Source organism: Vigna angularis, chromosome 4 (genome assembly GCF_016808095.1).
Source record: "Vigna angularis cultivar LongXiaoDou No.4 chromosome 4, ASM1680809v1, whole genome shotgun sequence".
NCBI classification, from domain to species: domain Eukaryota; kingdom Viridiplantae; phylum Streptophyta; class Magnoliopsida; order Fabales; family Fabaceae; genus Vigna; species Vigna angularis.
The window spans coordinates 33,758,549-33,777,968 of record NC_068973.1 but is presented as its reverse complement, the minus strand read 5'-3'; the positions used below and the strand labels follow the sequence as shown (position 1 = coordinate 33,777,968).

At 33.6% G+C, this 19,420-nt stretch overlaps 1 long non-coding RNA gene across 2 annotated transcripts; it reads right to left on the bottom strand.

Moving 5' to 3' along the window:
• Positions 1 to 1,418: 1,418 nt before the first annotated feature.
• LOC108331003 (uncharacterized) lies at positions 1,419 to 3,224 on the bottom strand. Of its 2 annotated transcripts, XR_008248211.1 has the most exons (3): positions 2,396 to 3,212; positions 1,978 to 2,234; positions 1,419 to 1,881 (listed from the first exon to the last, which is right to left on the bottom strand). It is a non-coding gene; the product is annotated as an uncharacterized LOC108331003 (long non-coding RNA). The 2 variants fall into 2 exon arrangements; XR_001832339.2 differs by having other exon boundaries at positions 1,419 to 2,234; positions 2,396 to 3,224.
• Between the last annotated feature and the right edge of the window lie 16,196 nt (positions 3,225 to 19,420).

Below are 19,420 nucleotides of genomic sequence, written 5' to 3'. Positions count from 1 at the left end.
GTAGCCAAATCAATCCTTTTAAGCTATCCTTCAACTGTATAGTCTCATACCTATACAGTCTCTAGATCCCTCTCATTCCGGTGTATGTTCGATTCATCCATGTGTCTCTTCCACTCGAAGTCTGTCAGGAGCCGCTCCTTCCTTCCACTTCATGCCTCTTGCACCGACGATCACTCTCCGCCCTTGTTAGTGCTCGGGTGTCACACACTTCAAGAAAAAAAAAACATAACGGAGACTGGTTTGATTAAACAAGACATGTTTTTACATACACTCAAAAAATGTATGAATAATTTAATTGGGTAGAACTAACCGCCATGTTAATTAACAAGTAATAAATGAGTGGTTAGTTAATGAGTTAGTTTAGATAAACTCTTTTATTAAAAAAATTTAGTTGATAAACTAGTTTAATTTGTTTAGAATTGTTTAATGAAAGTAGTTGATAAACTATTTAGTAAAATATATAATAATATAAAAGAAAATAATTATATACATTTTATTATATAATAGAACGTTTGTTTTCTATAAAAAAATATACTACTATGTAATTATAATAATAAAAATTTAAAAATTGAGGTTTTATTAAAAAAATAATATATTTATTGGTTTTTCAAAATTTATGTACTTCTTTCTATTTAAATAATTAATTTTATTTAAACTATTTTCATCTAATGAGTACTGATTAAATTTAATTCTTATTTATTTTAATAATTCTTATTTATTTTAATAATTATTTTTTATTTAAAATATTACATTAAGGTTCTTTTTTACATCTATATTGTATGTAATTTTCATATATAACCATATAATTATTTTAATTTATAATTATAATTTCTCTTTAATTTAAATTATCTAAAAAAATAAAAAAGTAGTTAATAATAAAAATAGTACAATAATTAATTCTCTCTATAAAAATTTTAAAAAAATGATAAAAGAAATTGAAAACAAAAAATAAATTAAAATATAAAAAATAATTGTATAAAAGACTCACCGACACTATAAGAATTTTGTTTATTTTTGACAATATTATCGATAGTTTCTGTTGGTAAACTCAAATTTTTTGACAAATTTAAATTTATCGACAAATAATTTTGTCAAAAGAACTATTTTGTTAAATTTGTCAAAAAAATTCTTCAATATCTTATCATCATAGTTGTTGACGATTTTAGTTCGTTGGTAACTTAGTGGGAGGAAGAAAGAGAGAGGTGGTGGTTGGACAAGTTGGTGAATGACGTAGAGGGTGATGACTAATGCAAAGACTCGCCGATGACGCGCTTCGATGACTTTGATGATATGCGTTTGTCAATGATAGTGAAAGTGGTGACCTAATGAAAAATGACATGAACTAGTGGTGGTGCAACGATCAATTGATGACATTTACAAGAAAAAAAACAAACAAGAGGAAAAAGACACTAGTACAGTAAGAGAAAACGACAACGGTTATTTTTCGCTTATACGCAGCGGTTCCGCAACCGAGGCATATACAAACGAGGTAAAAAAAGGTAAGCCTTTTGCCTCGGTTCTGAACCGAGGCAAAAAGATGTGTGCTTATGCCTCAGTTCAAATCCAATCGAGGCAGTAGAGGGGTGCGTGCTTATGCCTTGGTTCAAATCCAACCGAGGCAATAGAGTGATTTTTTCTTTTTCGCTACATGTTCAGCTGTGATATTGAAAGCTCAAAGCAAAACCGCCCAAATCGAATGATGACTACACGCAAACAGAACATTCACAAAACTGATCCATCCGACCTCGCCCCCTCCTTCACCCCTCTCCATGTAATTAAAACGTACGCTCTATTTTATGTTGTGCATTAGCTTTGGCACTAAATGTATATGAGGGTCACAAAGTCTTTAAAACTCAAATCGTCAACCATCTTGAGCAGCCTCTGCAAACAAGCACAAAGTCCATCAACAATGGGAAAACAGGTAATGGGAAAAGAAAGTACAAAAACCACGAAACAAATAAGAATAAATATTTGGACCATGAAGCGAAAAAAGTGAGCACTTGAGAAAGGGGAATCATGGCAAAACTCAGGGTAGATAAGAACTCATTCGCCGAAATAATTCCCTTGATAGTAATAAAGGGACAATAAGAGAGAGAAAGAATCACTAGCTTTGGGATTCAAACCAAAATCTGCAGAACCATCTATTATTAGTCACTTAACCACTGGACTGGACTGTAGAATAGCAAACATCAAATAATATTTTCACTGCAACTCACAACATCCACCGCTCCGTCCTGCAATGAATCAGAAACCCAAAAAATCAACCTTCAAGACGAAATCAAACTCTAAATCACTATAAGAACAAAAAACCAAAGAATCAATCAAACAAAAAAGACAATCGAAATCAGAGAACCATAATCCAATTTAAAAGGGGGTAAGAGAACGAAAGGTATACTCGGAGCAACTATCAATCAATCTCTGAATGTCATCGCCAGCAGCAATGTCAGAATCGACCAATTTTGCCTCCTCGAGTTTCTCAATCTCCTTCAACCACAGTCCAGCGTGCAACCTCTGCTTCTTCAACGATAATCCTTCTTCATATTCTCCACGCTGTAAAGCGTGCCATTTTCTTTCCTCTTCTCCTTCTCCTTCGATCCTCTTCGCCGCTCGTTCCAATTCTCGTTCATCTCCGTCACGAACGCTTTCGTCTCCTCGTCGGCCTCGGCCACGGCGTCAACCGCCATTGCGGGGGAGGAAGATGAGGAAGGGAAGTTGACGCCGCTTTCCCATGGAGCTCGCGTCTTCGGTGTTAAGTCCTCCGGCAGCCACGCCGTTTCCCAAGCCTTGTTCCCGAGAAGAGGAACGAAGCCTCCCTCTCGGCAACACGAAAGAGAAAACCCTATTTGGCTTGCGTAAGACCCCTGGTGTTGCCCCAAAGTTGGGTCTCTCTGTGAGAAAAGAATCAAGACGAAGAAGGAGAAAAGAAATCTCGCTCCCTTGCGTAACGTGGATCCAACGCGGTGTCGAACAGAGAAGAGGAAGAGGATGAAAAAAAATACTATTTGTGTTGTGGAGGAAGAAGAAAGCTCGTGGAGGAAGACGATGCCTGTTCGCTCAAGGAGGAAGAAAAACATTGGTCGCGTCATAAGATTTTTTTGGTAGGTCTGGATGCTTTTATGCCTCGGGTGATTAGCAAACGAGGTAGTAAGGCATTTTTATGCCTCGAGTTATTAGAAAATCGAGGTAGTAAACTATTTTTGAAAATGGCAGTCTCACTTGTCAGAAAAGACAGGGTTATATGTTTCGGTTGTTTATTTAACCGAGACAATATACCTCTTACGCCTCGGGTCCCCTTGAACCGAGACATATAACTTCTTAATAAATACGAAAATGCCATCGTGTTTTGATATACTTCGATTTTTACGAAACCGAAACGTATATAACGATTTAATAACTTTTTTTTTTATTAGTGAGAAGAGATAAAAGAAGGAAATCATATAACATATTTTACCAAAGGATTTGGACCACTGATAAATTTTTATCTATCAATAAACTTTGGCAATAATCTCTTTACCAACAAATTTCTATCTATTCATAGTTCATTAATAAAAAATGGTTTACCATTAGTTATTATCAAACTAACTTTTATCGTATAAGTTATAAGCTCCTAAATGAAATATTTTAAGTATCTTTTAGTCAACTGAGTAGGTAATTAATTTGGTGGTATTATCAAACACATTTAATATCTTTTCATCCTTATAGAAATGTGTAAAATATAAAGTAAAAATGAAAGAAATATGTTTCAACATGTACTTTGAATCAAACTTGATTAATTGCCTATTTTCATATTAATAAATATAAGCTCCGTTATTAAGTCGTACAAAAAATCAAGTTCCTAATTTGAGTATCTTTCTTCGTTGATAATGGGTTAAAAGGTACATGCATGATAGATGGGAGAGTCTTCAGTTTTTGAAAAATATTTTTACATATACAAACACAAAAAACATGTTAGTATGTATGGAATAAAAAAAACTTAAATAATATAAAGAAAATCTATAATCTTATTATCTTTAAAAAAAAAATTAAAAAGTACCATCAATTATTTTATTATGTGAATTGGACTTTTAGTATACTTTTATTTTTTATTATTATTAAAAAAAAAGGTGTGAAAGTATTATTTTACGAAGGAGAAGTGGGAGTGACATGGCCTAGCCTATATATTAACGCGAAACAGAGGAAAAACCTAGGAAGGCAAAGTCTTTGTTTACAACCAATGATTTTGGAGGACGAATTGCACGGCTCATTACATATACATTCATGCATCTTCCATTTTTTCCACCCATCACATTGTTATTTCATTTCCTATTTCCTAGGTGGGAGTGAGGTGTCTTGTCTACCTGCAACACCTTCACCACCACCAATCATTCTTATCTATATTCTCCATTTTCAACTCAAATCCACTCAAAATACCTTACTCAATAACATTTTCTCACATTCACAATCTCATTTTCTTCATAATCATATCTACAAAAAAACCATCTTGCTTGCTCATGCAACAACATTCTACACTTAAAAAGTATATAATTTGAGAATGGTTGTGAGCATGCATGAAGAAGATGAAGACGAAGAATGAATAATTGGAGTGAAGGACGAAAAAGAAGAACAGAGAGCACGCTGCTAATACTACAATAGTCAATAGAATAGATAATAGTATAGATAATAGAATAGGTTAAGTTGAAAGTACCATTTCAAAGATGCCAATCCTGTGATATTCAGCACTACCTTCTCTTAACTCATACTGGCCCATTTTCTGCATGCTATAACTCACATCAATTTCACTCACTTGCCCCACAACATTGTCTTAATCAACAAAAAGGAATTAATTGCCATCAACATTAAACCGTTTAATAATAATAATAATAATAATAATATCACTAGTATTTGTCGAATCTATATATATGTGGCTTCTTTTGCATCAGACAACAGTAAAATGTATCCAAACTGAATTTTGAAGAAAGGTGAAAACTCAAGACACATGGTTTAGAAAATAAAAGGGTGTGCTTGATTTTATTTTGTTCTTGCACACATAGGTCTACTTTACATGCATGGCGTGGCATTGGTACGGTACAGTTTGACTATTTTCATGGCTTCTGCAATATCCATCAAATGAAACAATGTTTCGTATAGGAAAGCTATAGGAATAGGATAAGAGAATGTAAGTTTGAGAGTGAATGCGTGCATTGGTACAATAAGCAGAAACAAAAATGTCATGCTGGCAAAACTGGACTTTAGGCTTTATTGCTTTAGGCCATGGACAACTAGGTTTTCTTCTTTTCTGTGAAATGAGAGAGACAACTGGTAATTAATTCTAGTTTTTTTTTTAATGAGAATTATGCATTCATTTTATGAAAACAACGTAAAATTTGAATGTCTTAAAACAAATGCCAAATTATGGAGAATAAGGACATAGCTTATTTATTAGGATATGGATGAAGATGCAGACTTTATGAAGAAACACGTGGATACTCTAGAATTAATTAAAGTGTGCAGGTTTAAATGAGAAAGTGATATATGTCTCTTCAATAAATCTGCCTTAGATACTCTGAAAAAGAATAAAAGAGTAATAAAATAACAAAATTTAGATTAAGCTCTTTATATTTCTGCCATCAGACTTTTTTTATTGACATGCAAATTAATTAAATAAGCAGTTTTTATTGAATACGTATTCACGATTTTAAATGAATGTATAGCAATGTAACGTCATACAGTTGAAGAAATTAGTAATAAAATATTTTAAGTTTTATGTATAATAAAGTTTCGTTTGTGAATGTGATATCAACTTTGATCGGTATCAGTTTGTTTTTCTTTCTTTTTTTTTTTTCTTTTGTAATTCATGATTGGTTTGACCATATAGTTTTGTGTTAGTTGAAGTGAAAGTAAAGCAACAAGAATATGTCAAATTGGCAATTAATTGCCACCGCCTACCCAATGTAGTAGTGATTGTTTGAGATTTTATCAGTTTTTTGTTGCATTTGACCAGTTTTCATTTGTGGTCGTGTTTTGACCATATGTCTTGCTGGGTGCATGGCCCACTATTAAAAAATCAACATAATTAATTCTTTGAATTAATAACTGATTAAGAATTAGTGCGCCAAAACGAAAAGCGATTTCTGCAGAAAAGGAAATCCAAGAAGCTATAAACACCAATCAATGTTATGCATAGATACTAAAACTAATTCATTCAACACAAAAAAGCACAAAGAAAGTAATCATCATATACTAACATAGCTCCTTCTTTTTCCTTTTAGTTTGTGAGTGGGGTTTGCAAAGTGCAAAGGCAATTATATTATTATTATTATTCATTTCAATTCTAAGGTACAATTTATATGAATTAATGTTCATTGGTTTTTTAAAAACGCAAAGAGAAAAGTGAGATTTTTTGGAGTGAATTTGAAAGGCCTAAGTTGCCCTAGAAAAGAATATGTACTCGTATTGTTTAAGAAGTCTTGTGAGCTATAAATTTGGGATACGGAAGCTGAGTATATGGTAGCCATGGCTCAATTGCAATAAGATAATTGAGAGCTAAGAAAAGAGAGAAAAAGTAAAAGATTGTGTCCATCTTTTTGTCTTTCAAGTAAAGCGTTTTGACTTGAATTTGGACCAAGTCATGGTGTGGTTTATTTATGCGTAATGCATTAATTCTTCTGATCTTGGCATTGAGTAATACGGAAGCATACATTAACATTCTCATCACCTGCGTATCAACTTCTTCAACTTCTATCTTAGAAGCTAAGACAACATTCAAGACCAAGATAACATTAATTAAATCTATAAAAACCAATTAAATAAGCCAACTTTTATTTACTTTCATCAACCTCCAACTCATTTTTTCAACACGTTGCTCTCGTAACAATACAGCTCCATCAATAAGATAATGCCATCAAATCATTATATCTAACGTAAGAAAATTACCCTCTACCTGTAAATTAATGGCTTTTACTTCTTGCACTCCCATAATTTCTTCGTGCACACCCTCAAGATTTCAAAATATCCATTTTACCTTCCGTAAAAGTGACTTTTCGGAATACATATTTCGGAAATTTTCCAGAATTTCTGACACAAGATTTTCGAAAAAAAATTTCGGAAGAGTATTTTCAGAATGAGATTTTCAAAATACATAAAATATATTTCAGAATGCATATAATAATGTCTTTCAAAACGTTTTTGGGGAACCTCTATATGAAAAGTGTTCCGAAAAGAACTTTCTTAAACTCGTGAAATGTGCTTGGAAAAGAACTTTTCCAAACACATGAAATGCGTCATGAAAAGAGTTTTCTGGTTTTTTTTTTTTTACATTTTCTCTTCTTCATGTGAAATATTCTCTCTTTCTTCTTGTTCCTTTTTAGCAACAATACAGTAGTGACAGTGGGATGCAGTGGTGAAGAATGTTTTCATCTTATTGTAAGGGTATAATTAGCAATAGTGGGGTGCCGGACGTAATGATTTAAATTAAATTCAACTATTGGGCTTCGTTGCTGGACCTAAACACTCCTGCTAAATGAACACTCTTGAATTTTCAACCTTCTTAGCAGTGCTACCTCTTTGGGCTTTCGTTAATTTTATCTTATTAAAACTTTGGGTATTGCTTTCTACACCCTATCAAATTTCTGTTTCACCCCACCAAAAAGTTATGGGAAAATTTTTTCTATGACAGGGAAAAGTGATTATTTTGCGGGAAAGAATTTCTGGAGGTATTTATTGTGTTTAGAAAAATAAATTTTGAAAATGATAGATGAAGGAAGAAATTTGATAGGGTGTACTTTTGATGTTTGATATGATGTAACGAGAATAAAAAACAATAACATATGCTTACAGTGCATTCTAGTCAAATTCTTAAAGCATATGTATTCGTAGATAACATGCCAACTAATGCATAACCATAAAATTAATATCAAAGGGATCGACGCTATCTTGATTAATTTCGTACATATGAACTGTTAAGAGATAAAAGAAAATGATTTCTCACCTTATATTCGGATTTCCAATTGAGGCTTTCACTTTCCGAACAAGCTGGCAATAAAGAATGGGTCATTTCTTTTTGCACCCCTATTTTCCTTCTACACTCTTATAAATATGAAAGTCTTCATTTTGTTCTTTTTTATTTATGGAAAAATGAGTTTTAGATTTTTGGTATAAAAAATATTGTATTACACAATTTGGAGCAATTTTGTACTTTCGAATGAAAAAATTTGAAAGTCATTTCTAGCTTCCATATTAACAAATTCAGAAGTCACTTTTCTTCTTGAAAAAAAAATTGAATTGCACAATTTTAAAGTAATTTTTTCATAAAAAAAAGAAGAAGAAGTTTTTGGATTGTGTGATTTAGAAGTGTTTTTGAGACTACACAACTTAAAAGTTAGTTTTTACATTTAATAAACTTGCAAATTACTTCCGGAAGTCATTGTTGAGGGTCATAAGGAATCTCACCATAATGTAGTTTGATTTCTTCTAAGAGGAAAAAACATGAAAGATATACAATGTATGACCAAAAGAAGACACCCGCGAGAAGATGACAAAAATTAAGGACATTTATACTTTTTACACACCCATAAGGAGGTCCAGAAAGAAATCGTGGACGCGCAAGAAGAAATTCAAAAGGAGGGTGTAAGAAGCAATAGCCTGGAGAGAAGTAGGGCTGTATAGCCCATAAATATTTTTATACAAGAATTCATTTTATGAAAATTTGAATACGGATGTCGGTAAACAGAGGGAGAAATTCAATTATGTCCGTCAAATCTTGTTTAAGAAATTGAAAACAATAAGCAGAGAAGAACATAATATGTTAAAAAAATATTACAAATAATGGTATTTTTTATTAATATATATTTTTATGCTCTTTGTTTTTCTTGGAACTATTTTCGGGTATGGATTAAACTTCAACCCATTTTGAAAAGTACAATAGTTAATATTTTAGCACTTTTGAATTTGATGTATTATTTAAATTGTAAGTAATTTTGGAAAATAATTTTAAGAAGCATTAAAGATTAAACTTAAATACATTTTTGCATGTATTTCTCCCAATCAAATTTAAAAGTTAATTTTAAGTGACACTAGATTATATTCAGGAAAATATTTAGTGTAACATATCGAGGTAATACTTCAATTCCGATATAGTAATTTTTTTTAAAGTAGACAGTTGTTATATATATATATATATATATATATATATATATATATATATATATATATATATATATATATATATATATATATATATAAGTTATACTGTTTAGGACAACCTATTGTCAATCTAACATATTGCTATAACTATTATATTCATTTTTTAAAAATATATTAAATTTATACAAAGATCCAAACTTGAACTTATCTATGTTTTTTTTTTTGAAAAATAAATTCGTGCTCTAATGCAAAACTATATTTTGATGTAAATTGCCACGATGTTAGACTTTTTTTAAAAGAGTATTATATTTTCTTAAAAATATGTTCATAGAAAATAGACAAGTTTCGATTTACTTTTATAGAATCGAACATACTTTTTTTTATCCCATTTTAGTGTTAAATTATTACAAAGTAAATCTTAAAAAAGAAAGTGAAAAAGTAAAATCATTTATATCAGGAAACAATTAATGAAAAAATTATAGTAATTTAATAGTACGATAAAATAAAATTGATGATATATTATTATAATTATAAAGTATTAAACACATAATTTAATTAGTACGATAAGATAAAATTGCTGGCTAATATGGGAAGAAGTGTATGTTCTAAAAAGTAAACAAAATCCAAATGTAACTAAGTGTGGGCAAATAAAAAAAAGAAAAGTTTGACATTTAGCAAAGTCAACTTGGGGAAGATGAAAGAAAAGAGCAACATCTGTAAGGCAGTGTTTGGATGGAGCAAAAGAAGAAAACATTAGGTGTGATGGAGATTCTTTAAACACGTAATAAATAGATGAAACAAAATTTAACTTTTACTGATGGAGATTGTGTTGAGTTATAAAAGGAAATTCAAACAACAACCCTAATCAGAAATGAGAAGAAGCAGTGTCATAGATTGTTGTTCATGGAATTTGATGTAGAGAATCAAGTGCTCCTATTATTGTTGATAGATCTTTATTCTTTATTACTTATTTATTATAAAAGCAATTACACGTTGTATTTTTTATTTTTTTATTTTTTTGTCGGAAGAAGATGAACCGACACTTGATATTTTAAATAGTTATTTTTTTTTTTATAAAATTATACATACTTTTATTTGTAGCAAATGCTTTTTATACGTGGAATATAATTGATGATGTGCTTTTTATTAACTTTTCTTATTTTAGAACTGTTTATGTTTTCAAAATAATCTGTATTTATTTTTACTCCAGAAAATGGATTTTTTATTTTTAGTCACCTCATTCTAAACTATGTTAATTCTAAAAGAAAACTAAAAGATCGTGTTCGTTAAAAATTAATCAAAATTCACCGTGGGAATATGATATTTTTATTTATTTTTTTAATAATGTAGAATCTATTTTTATAATATGCTAACAATTGCTGAATTGAAAATATTTCATTTAACCATTGTGCTAATTAAAGCAATAAATAACTCACTGTAATCCATTTAATTAGATATTACAACTAAAGGGTACGTTATATCTTGCTAATACTTTTAAGAATTTATAGTATATTTAATGAAAATGTATTAAATATATTAATATATTTCATGTATAAAAGTATTTAATGTTTCTATTTAGAAACTGAAGAAGTAATTAATAAAAATTGAAATTATTTTTTTAGGACTGCCGTTGTTAAATCATATAATTTTGTATCTTTGTATTTTATTTTTTAACCTTCGAACATTTTTCTTGAAATTGCTTACATGTTATTCAAGTTAAGTAACTTGACATTATCACGAAAACAAATGACCTTTTTATTATTTTTTAAATATGACCTGATTAAGAATTAAAATAAATTTAAATGAAATAAAGAATTGCTTGTGTAAATAAAGAAATGGCCCGTTAAAAAGTTAAGAAATCTACTTTGACAGCGGTTGCCAAAAATATATATATATATATATATTTTTTACAGTAAGAATTAAAAAAAAATGAGAGCCTAAATCAAAATTTTGTATTAATGCTGTTTTCTGGAAAATAAAATTACTTTTAAGAAAATTGGAAAAACGTTAGGTTAAATTTAATTGTTTTTAAGCGTTACATACACTGGTAAAATATATTAATGATTAAGCTGTTTGATAAGCGTATGTAAAACTATTATGAAGAAAGATGTTTAATAAAAAAAAAAATTATATTTATAACCAAACATAAATAACTTTTGTTTCTAACAATGATTTGTTTTAATTTTTTTAAAGAACACTTTATTTTGAAACTTAAATAAATTAGTCCAAATTCACTTAGAAATGAATCGCACTTTATATTTGAATAAAACCAGTTCTTTTAGATTCACTTTCGAAGTGTATTTTTTCAATTAGAAAACTCTCCCCTTTCGGCTATATTTCCTTTTTTTCTAATAATTTTACACGATAGTTTATTATTACTTTTTTTTTCTAATATTACACGTGTTCGTATTTTCTTACTTTTTTGTTTTTGTGAAAATGTAATGTAGATCATCTCATTATTGCTAAGGTATTTATACAAATAAAAAGAATACCAACCAAAATATGTTATTTAATTTAAACCAAAAAATGAATTGACGAAAGATGTATCATACATCATAACAATAAAAATCATCAACAATCATATTTAATTTTTTAAATTCTAAAAATATTATTGAAATTTATTTTTACTCTTAAGTGTAAGAACCTAAAAAATAAAGTATTAGAGTAGATCGGTGTATTAAAATAATGAGACGAACAATTTTATTTTAAAATAATTTTATAATATAAATAGAACTTACTAAAACTCGGTTCATTATCTAAATACAATTTATCTCTCTAGAACACTATTCCTTAGAGTTCTCTGACATCTCTCTAGAATTTCTCTCATTTGAGCTGTCTGATTGACGATCAGGAGATGCACAGACGTTCACGGTGTAAATGGCTACACAATTGACCGATCAATTTCTTAATTTTAGCTAGTAAGCTGTTTCCCCCTTTTCACAACATGTTCTTGAGTCGGGATCATGCAAATTCTTCTGTTGCATGTGTCTTGTAGTTTTCATCTTAAGTTCCTAGTTCAATTCAAGCTTTAAGAGTTGTTCTCTATCACCAATTGGTGAGTTGTAGGTTTCTGTTGAGTTTCCTTGCCTGTTGGAGTGATTATGTGAGCTGAGCAGTTTATCTCAGAGGTAAGGAAAGCTAGAAACATCTTTAAATTGTATTTAAATGTGTATCTTGTTGAGAATATGATTGTGAAATTGTTTGAGCTGAAATCATGTTTTAGGGTAAATTAATATGATGTAATTTAATTGTTTTGAGTATGGAATGATGAACTGAGATTTTGAACTGTATGAAGTGATGATTGCTCTGTTATTGGATGTTTATAGTATTGGAAATATGTAATTGTATGTTTGAATGGTGATAAATATAATATAGGGTTGTATCTTGGTAAATTGAAGTAAGTTATTTTGATTTCATATATAGTTAATTTAAAGGAAGTGAGGTAGTGAAAATGAGAAATTGAAGTTGAGAGCTCATTGGGTCTGTTGGGACAGTTTAAGTAAGTCAAATGTGACTTGTTTGAGTCATCAAAATGGTCTAAAACATGTTCAAAGTGGTAGATTGTGATTTGAGTCCCTAAATTAATGAATTTGATGTTCTGGAGTAGGAATTGATCCATAAACACTTTAGATTGATGTTATGAAGGTTTAGAATCACTTAGACAAGTCTAATTAGGTTTATAAGACAATCTAGGGGTGTTTGAAGTTGGAAAAAAATAGATAGAATTGGTATTTGGTGGTTGAGTTGCAGAATTTCATTCTGCAGATTATGCAGACTCGTTCTGCGAATGGATTCGCACAGCGAGTCACCCTGGCGAGATGCTCTCTGCCAAGGCATTCGCACAACGAATAGACGCGTTGTGTGAATGGTTTGAGAGGGTTGCTCTCTGTTTGATGATCCACATGGCGAGTCAGGGTGCTATGCGACTGATTGGGGTCTGGGACTACTGCAAATTTTATTCGAACAACGAATAGGTGCGCTCTGCGAGTGTTTAGGGAGTACAAGTCACTGCCTGGGGCTCTCGCATAGCGATTTGGGGCGCTATGCGAGGGGTTTGGGGTTTGATACAATTAGGAGTTTATTCGCATAGCGAGTTTAATCGTTGTGCGAATGGTTACGAGGGGTGCGTCTCTGTCTGAAGATTCGCACAGTGAGTTGGGTCGCTATGCTAGAAACCTCTGGATTCGCTCTACAAATGTGTGCGCTATACGAGTGGTCCATGTTTAGTTCACTCTTTTCTTTTAGTCTTAAGTTGATTTAAATGAATTGTTGAGTGCAATAAGAAGAATGCTTAAGTTTGTATTACATTACATAATTGGTTATTGTCATGAGTTATGTTATAAAGTGAAAGTATGTGATTTCAAAGTATGATTGATGGAAGTAATTCCATGATCCTCATGGAGAGGTTACATGGTGGTGCCCTATGTTGTGATCCAAAGTGAATTCTCTTGTTGAGATTCAAGTATGTTTAGAATAAATGCAGGAGCTCAGTCTTGGGGGTTATCCTGAAACTCCGATGGTCTTTCATTCTCAAATAGAGAGGATTAATCCATGTCGTGAGGAGTAGCCTGAGGTCTTAGTCTTGGGGGCTTCCAGTATGCTCCAAGGCGTGGTACAGACTAATCTCGTGAGTGTGGTAGGGTGAAACCCATTGGCAATGGTTTTGCAAAACAGTAGAAGCCACCACGAGTGCACAACCCACCATAACTCGGCAATCATTCTAAGTCCGGACAGTCAAAGTTAGTGTAGTTTCATGTATGAAGAGTTTATGTGATGTTAATGATTATGTATGATTGTATGAAACTTAGTAAATTAATATATGATTAATCTTGTTTAAACTAGCTTATCCTATTGTGTGTTTGTGTTTTGTATGTATTGGTATTCTTTCTTTTACAATGATCATCCTATGGGTGTGAGCAGAGGGAGATGGGGTGTCTCTAGAGCATGTGTTGGATGAAGATGACGCGACAGCTTAGACTAGCTATTTTTAGTATTGTATATAGTTTTGTAGTAGTCATGAGTTATGTTATAAAGTGAAAGTATGTGATTTCAAAGTATGGTTGATTGACGTAATTTCATGATCCTCATGGAGAAGTTACATGGTGGTGCCCTATGTTGTGATCCAAAGTGAATTCTCTTGTTGAGATTTAAGTATGTTTAGAATAAATGCATGAGCTCAGTCTTGGGGGTTATCCTGAAACTCCAATGGTCTTTCATTCTCAAATAGAGATAATTGATCCATGTCGTGAGGAGTAGCCTGAGGTCTTAGTCTTGGGGGCTTCCAGTATGCTCCAAGGCGTGGTACAAACTAACCTCGTGAGTGTGGTAGGGTGAAACCCATTGGCAATGGCTTTGCAAAACAGTAGAAGCCACCACGAGTGCACGACCCGCCATAGCTCAACAATCATTCTAAGTCCGGACAGTCAAAGTCAGTGTAGTGTCATGTATGAAGAGTTTATGTGATGTGAATGATTATGTATAATTGTATGAAACTTAGTAAATTAATATATGATTAATCTTGTTTAAACTAGCTTATCCTATTGTGTGTTTGTGTTTTGTATGTATTGGTATTCTTTCTTTTACAATGATCATCCTATGGGTGTGAGCAGAGGGAGATGGGGTGTCTCTAGAGCATGTGTTGGATGAAGATGACGCGACAGCTTAGACTAGCTATTTTTAGTATTGTATATAGTTTTGTAGTAGTCATGAGTTATGTTATAAAGTGAAAGTATGTGATTTCAAAGTATGGTTGATTGACGTAATTTCATGATCCTCATGGAGAAGTTACATGGTGGTGCCCTATGTTGTGATCCAAAGTGAATTCTCTTGTTGAGATTTAAGTATGTTTAGAATAAATGCATGAGCTCAGTCTTGGGGGTTATCCTGAAACTCCAATGGTCTTTCATTCTCAAATAGAGATAATTGATCCATGTCGTGAGGAGTAGCCTGAGGTCTTAGTCTTGGGGGCTTCCAGTATGCTCCAAGGCGTGGTACAAACTAACCTCGTGAGTGTGGTAGGGTGAAACCCATTGGCAATGGCTTTGCAAAACAGTAGAAGCCACCACGAGTGCACGACCCGCCATAGCTCAACAATCATTCTAAGTCCGGACAGTCAAAGTCAGTGTAGTGTCATGTATGAAGAGTTTATGTGATGTGAATGATTATGTATAATTGTATGAAACTTAGTAAATTAATATATGATTAATCTTGTTTAAACCAGCTTATCCTGTTGTGTGTTTTTGTTTGGTATGTATTGGTATTATTTCTTCTGCAATGATCATCTTATGGGTGTGAGCAGAGGGAGATGGGATGTCTCTGGAGCAGGTGTTGGATGAAGATGACGCGACAGCTTAGACTAGTTGTTTTTAGTATTGTATATAGTTTTGTAGTAGTCTGTTTGTATATAAAGTTTTAAATTCTATGGTTATTTTGGGATAACTGTAAAAGATAATACTTTATATTATAGTTGGATGACTGTTCTAGATTATTATATATGTGATGATTCTATATTATATAATTTTACGCTATATTTTTGGGATGTTACATTAAGAATTTATAGGATACTTAACGATGTATATTTTGATAATAATTATCTTAAAATCATATCAATGCTAAATTATTATTAAACAATGTAAATTTATTCTATATTACCCATGCGTAATCATTAAACTTTAATAAAAGGATTTGAAAAATAAAAAAGCATTATTTTACATTAAATTGTTTAAACGAGAGCAACAGTCCTGGTGATTTTTTCTCTCGTTTAAAAAAATACTACAAAGTTAAAGTAAGTTGACTACTTTTGGGTTTCAGTGGCTAATATCGTTTGAATAATCTTAACTATCTGTACACTTGAATATATTTGGGGAAAAGTAATTGAGTGAATTTGAAAATAATTTTTTTTATTGTTTATTTGAATGAATTTGAAAATAAGTGAGAATGAATTTGAAATTGATTAATATGATAAATTAAAAAAATTTGATTGATATGATATGTCAACACCCAATTTCGTCCGGATTGACTAATAGATTTATTTTATTTTCATCATCAGTGTCAAATAAAAATAAAAAAAAGAGAAGAGAGTAAAAAAAAATAATAATAAAAAAATAATAAATAAAAAAAAAAGAGGAAAAAGAAAAGAAGAGCGTTCGTCCTTGCCCTTGCGTGATCATAAGCGTTCGTCCTGCACCGTGGGCGTTCGTTTTCTCCCCTTTCCAATGACGTTCGGCTCCGTCCTCTCGCTTGACCGTTCGTCCTCAAACCGGATCCTTTAGGACGTTCGGCATTTCTCAGCCCCAAGCGCTCGTCCTGATCATTCCAACTTGAAACGTTCGTCCTCGCCTTTATGCGACCGTTCGTCCATACTGACCTTTAGGACGTTCGGCAATTTTCAGCTTCAACCGTTCGGTCGTTCTCAAGAGTCCACTATTCGACCGTTCGGCTTTTGTTTAATTTAGAACGTTCGTCGTCAGCCTCAATCGCCCGTCCTTTGCTATGTTCGACCGTTCGGCATTTCGGTTCTTTAGGACGTTCGTCCTCATCTTCAACCGTTCGGTCATAATGTTTTGATGAACGTTCGGTCTCCATGATATTTGTGTTCAGCGTTCGTGCTCATTTTCTCCGAGCGTTTGGTTTTGAGCGCTCGTCATATGACTAGTGCGAACGTTCGTCCTCGCCTTTATGTGACCGTTCGTCCTCGCCCTTATGTGACCGTTCGTCCTCTGCCTTTCGGACGCGTTCGTTTCTCTGCTCCAAATCTTTTTGATGATCGGTTCCTTCCCTCTACATGGAAACGTTCGTTCATTATTGAATAATATCACAGACGTTCGTCCCGGTCCTTGAGGACGTTCGTCCTGTGCACTGTTCAGCCGTTCGGCATTTCGGTTCTTTAGGACGTTCGTCCTCATCTTCAACCGTTCGGTCATAATGATTTGATGAACGTTCGGGCTCAATGATATATGTCTTCAGCGTTCGGTTTTGGACGTTCGGCCCATTGTGGTTTTCAGCATATAGCGTTCGGTCATGTTTATTCTTAGTGAACGTTCGGTTTTGATGTGTTAGTGAACGTTCGGTCTTCATTTGAACGTTCGCTTTTCATTTGGACGTTCGGTCTCCTTCAGCGTTCGTACTTTTGGTGCTTATTTTCTTCCGGCGTTCGGTTTTGAACGCTCGTCCTTGTCCTTGTGCGACCGCTCGTCCCGTTCGCTATCCCTCATCTACCACTCGTTCTCCGTCTTCTACCGCTCGTTCAGGTCAGTGCCCTTTTCTGCCGCTCGTCCTCACTTCGTCTACCACTCGTCCAAACAGTATGAGTCGTTCGTTTTATTGTAATCATATTTTATTGTTTTTATTTGTTTTAATAAAAATAAAAAAGGGGTCCATACGTTTCAATTATTCCCTAATTATTCCCACAACCACTATTGTTTTTGCACCAATGAAACCTGCCGACGGTGGTCTGAGTGCATTACACCAATATTCCCACCTTCAATAACTGAAAATGACCACCATTAACAATCCTCCAATGAGAGCTGCCGACAGTTTTATCCAATTAGGCTTGCCGACAATTTTGAGTCTTCTGCCAATTTAAGGAGTGTACTGGCCTCCATCAATGGGGGGAGGACACCTGTGATGATGATACCATGGCCGAACTCCAAACTCTGGATCCTCCCCAACCCAAACAGGGGACGACAGCCGAGGGGCATTGGCTCCTTCTGATCCTTTACCTCTATCATCAACCTCCAATACTGCGTGATCACGGCCTAACCTCAAACTTCCATTATCCATCACCCAATCTTCATCCATTCAAAACAATCCAAACACAGCTATTAGGGACTGCCCATCCTCCATATTCACCCACTGCCACAGCCATTTTGACACGGCCAAACACGCATCCTCCATATTCACACAGCCAATATCATCACCTTCATCTCCAACATACCTCACGGCCATCTTTCTTCGTCCTTATACCATTTCATGGCAGCACCTTAATCTTCATCCCTTCCCTCCGTTTTCATCATCCAACTTCAAATTAAAATTCAAAATCTTCAACTCTCACAGCGCACACGGTGGCTCCCTCATCTCACGACCATCACCCTCATCCGTAACATCCCAACCATATTTCCATTGTTTTACCTCCAACACCTTATACCGAGGATATCCATCATTCATCTCTTACCAAACCCACCACCCAAAAGCATCATCATCCTGCCTCCACCGTGACCCAATCACGCCTCACCTTCTTCTTCCATCTTCATCACCCAACAACATCCTTTCATCACCTGCACTTCTAACAGAACAACACAATACTCATTTCCCCTACCATCTTCACAAGAAAGAAATCATTTCCCCAACTCGAAAGAGAAAAGTCGGAGTTAGCATTCCAGCCCGTTGGTGGTGGAATCAGAGCGGTTGCCGGCGTGGGTCGCGTGCACCGGCAGTGAATCGGGGCTGTGCGTGAAGAAATAAGGGAGAGAACCTGGCACTGTGGCAGACGGTGTTGGCCTCCAGGACACGGCGGCTGGCTGAGACCGCGATGGCGACCCGCATCGCCGGCGGCAAGGTCGCGAGGTGGGAGTTGGCTATCAACGTTGGAATCGGCAGAGGCTGCAACGTGGGTGTGCATCAGAGTTGGGTTTCATCAAATGGAGTAGAGAATTTCTAAAACAAAGCAAACCCTTGGTCCTATTTGCTGGGCCGGTTTCTTTTCTAAACAAAAATATAAAAAAAATAAAATAAAAAATAACCTTTTCTGCCTGCCACACGTATTTTCCATCCACACCCCATTCTGTTAAAGGTTAAGTCCATGTGTTTATGTCAATAATTAAAAAAGAAAAAAAGAGAAGAAATGGGCCTCGATCTTGGGCCACATTCACCAGATGCACCTCCATTTTTCACCCGGATACCGCTGACAGACACCAAGTTGAAGAAGAGAGTATTGGCCCAAACAAAGGAACTTCAATTTCACTCGGCACCCCTGGTTTTTATCTTTGCACCCTTTTTTTTATTGGTCACGCTTTATTTTTAAAGTTTTTATTTTTTTTATTTCTTTTATTGTATGTAGCCCTTTGTGTGATAACTACACTCTTGTATATTGTATTTTGTCGGGTTTGTTCATAAAAAATAATAAAAAATAATAAAAAACATAAAACTTAAAAAACATTTAATGATATAAATATCGGTATGAGTACTCGTGCGATCGTACGCATCAGCCTAGTACTTATTGCCCAAAATATAAAATAAACGAAAAAAAGCCGTGTGAGTGCTCGTGCGATCGTACGCATCAGCCTAGTACTCATTACGTAAA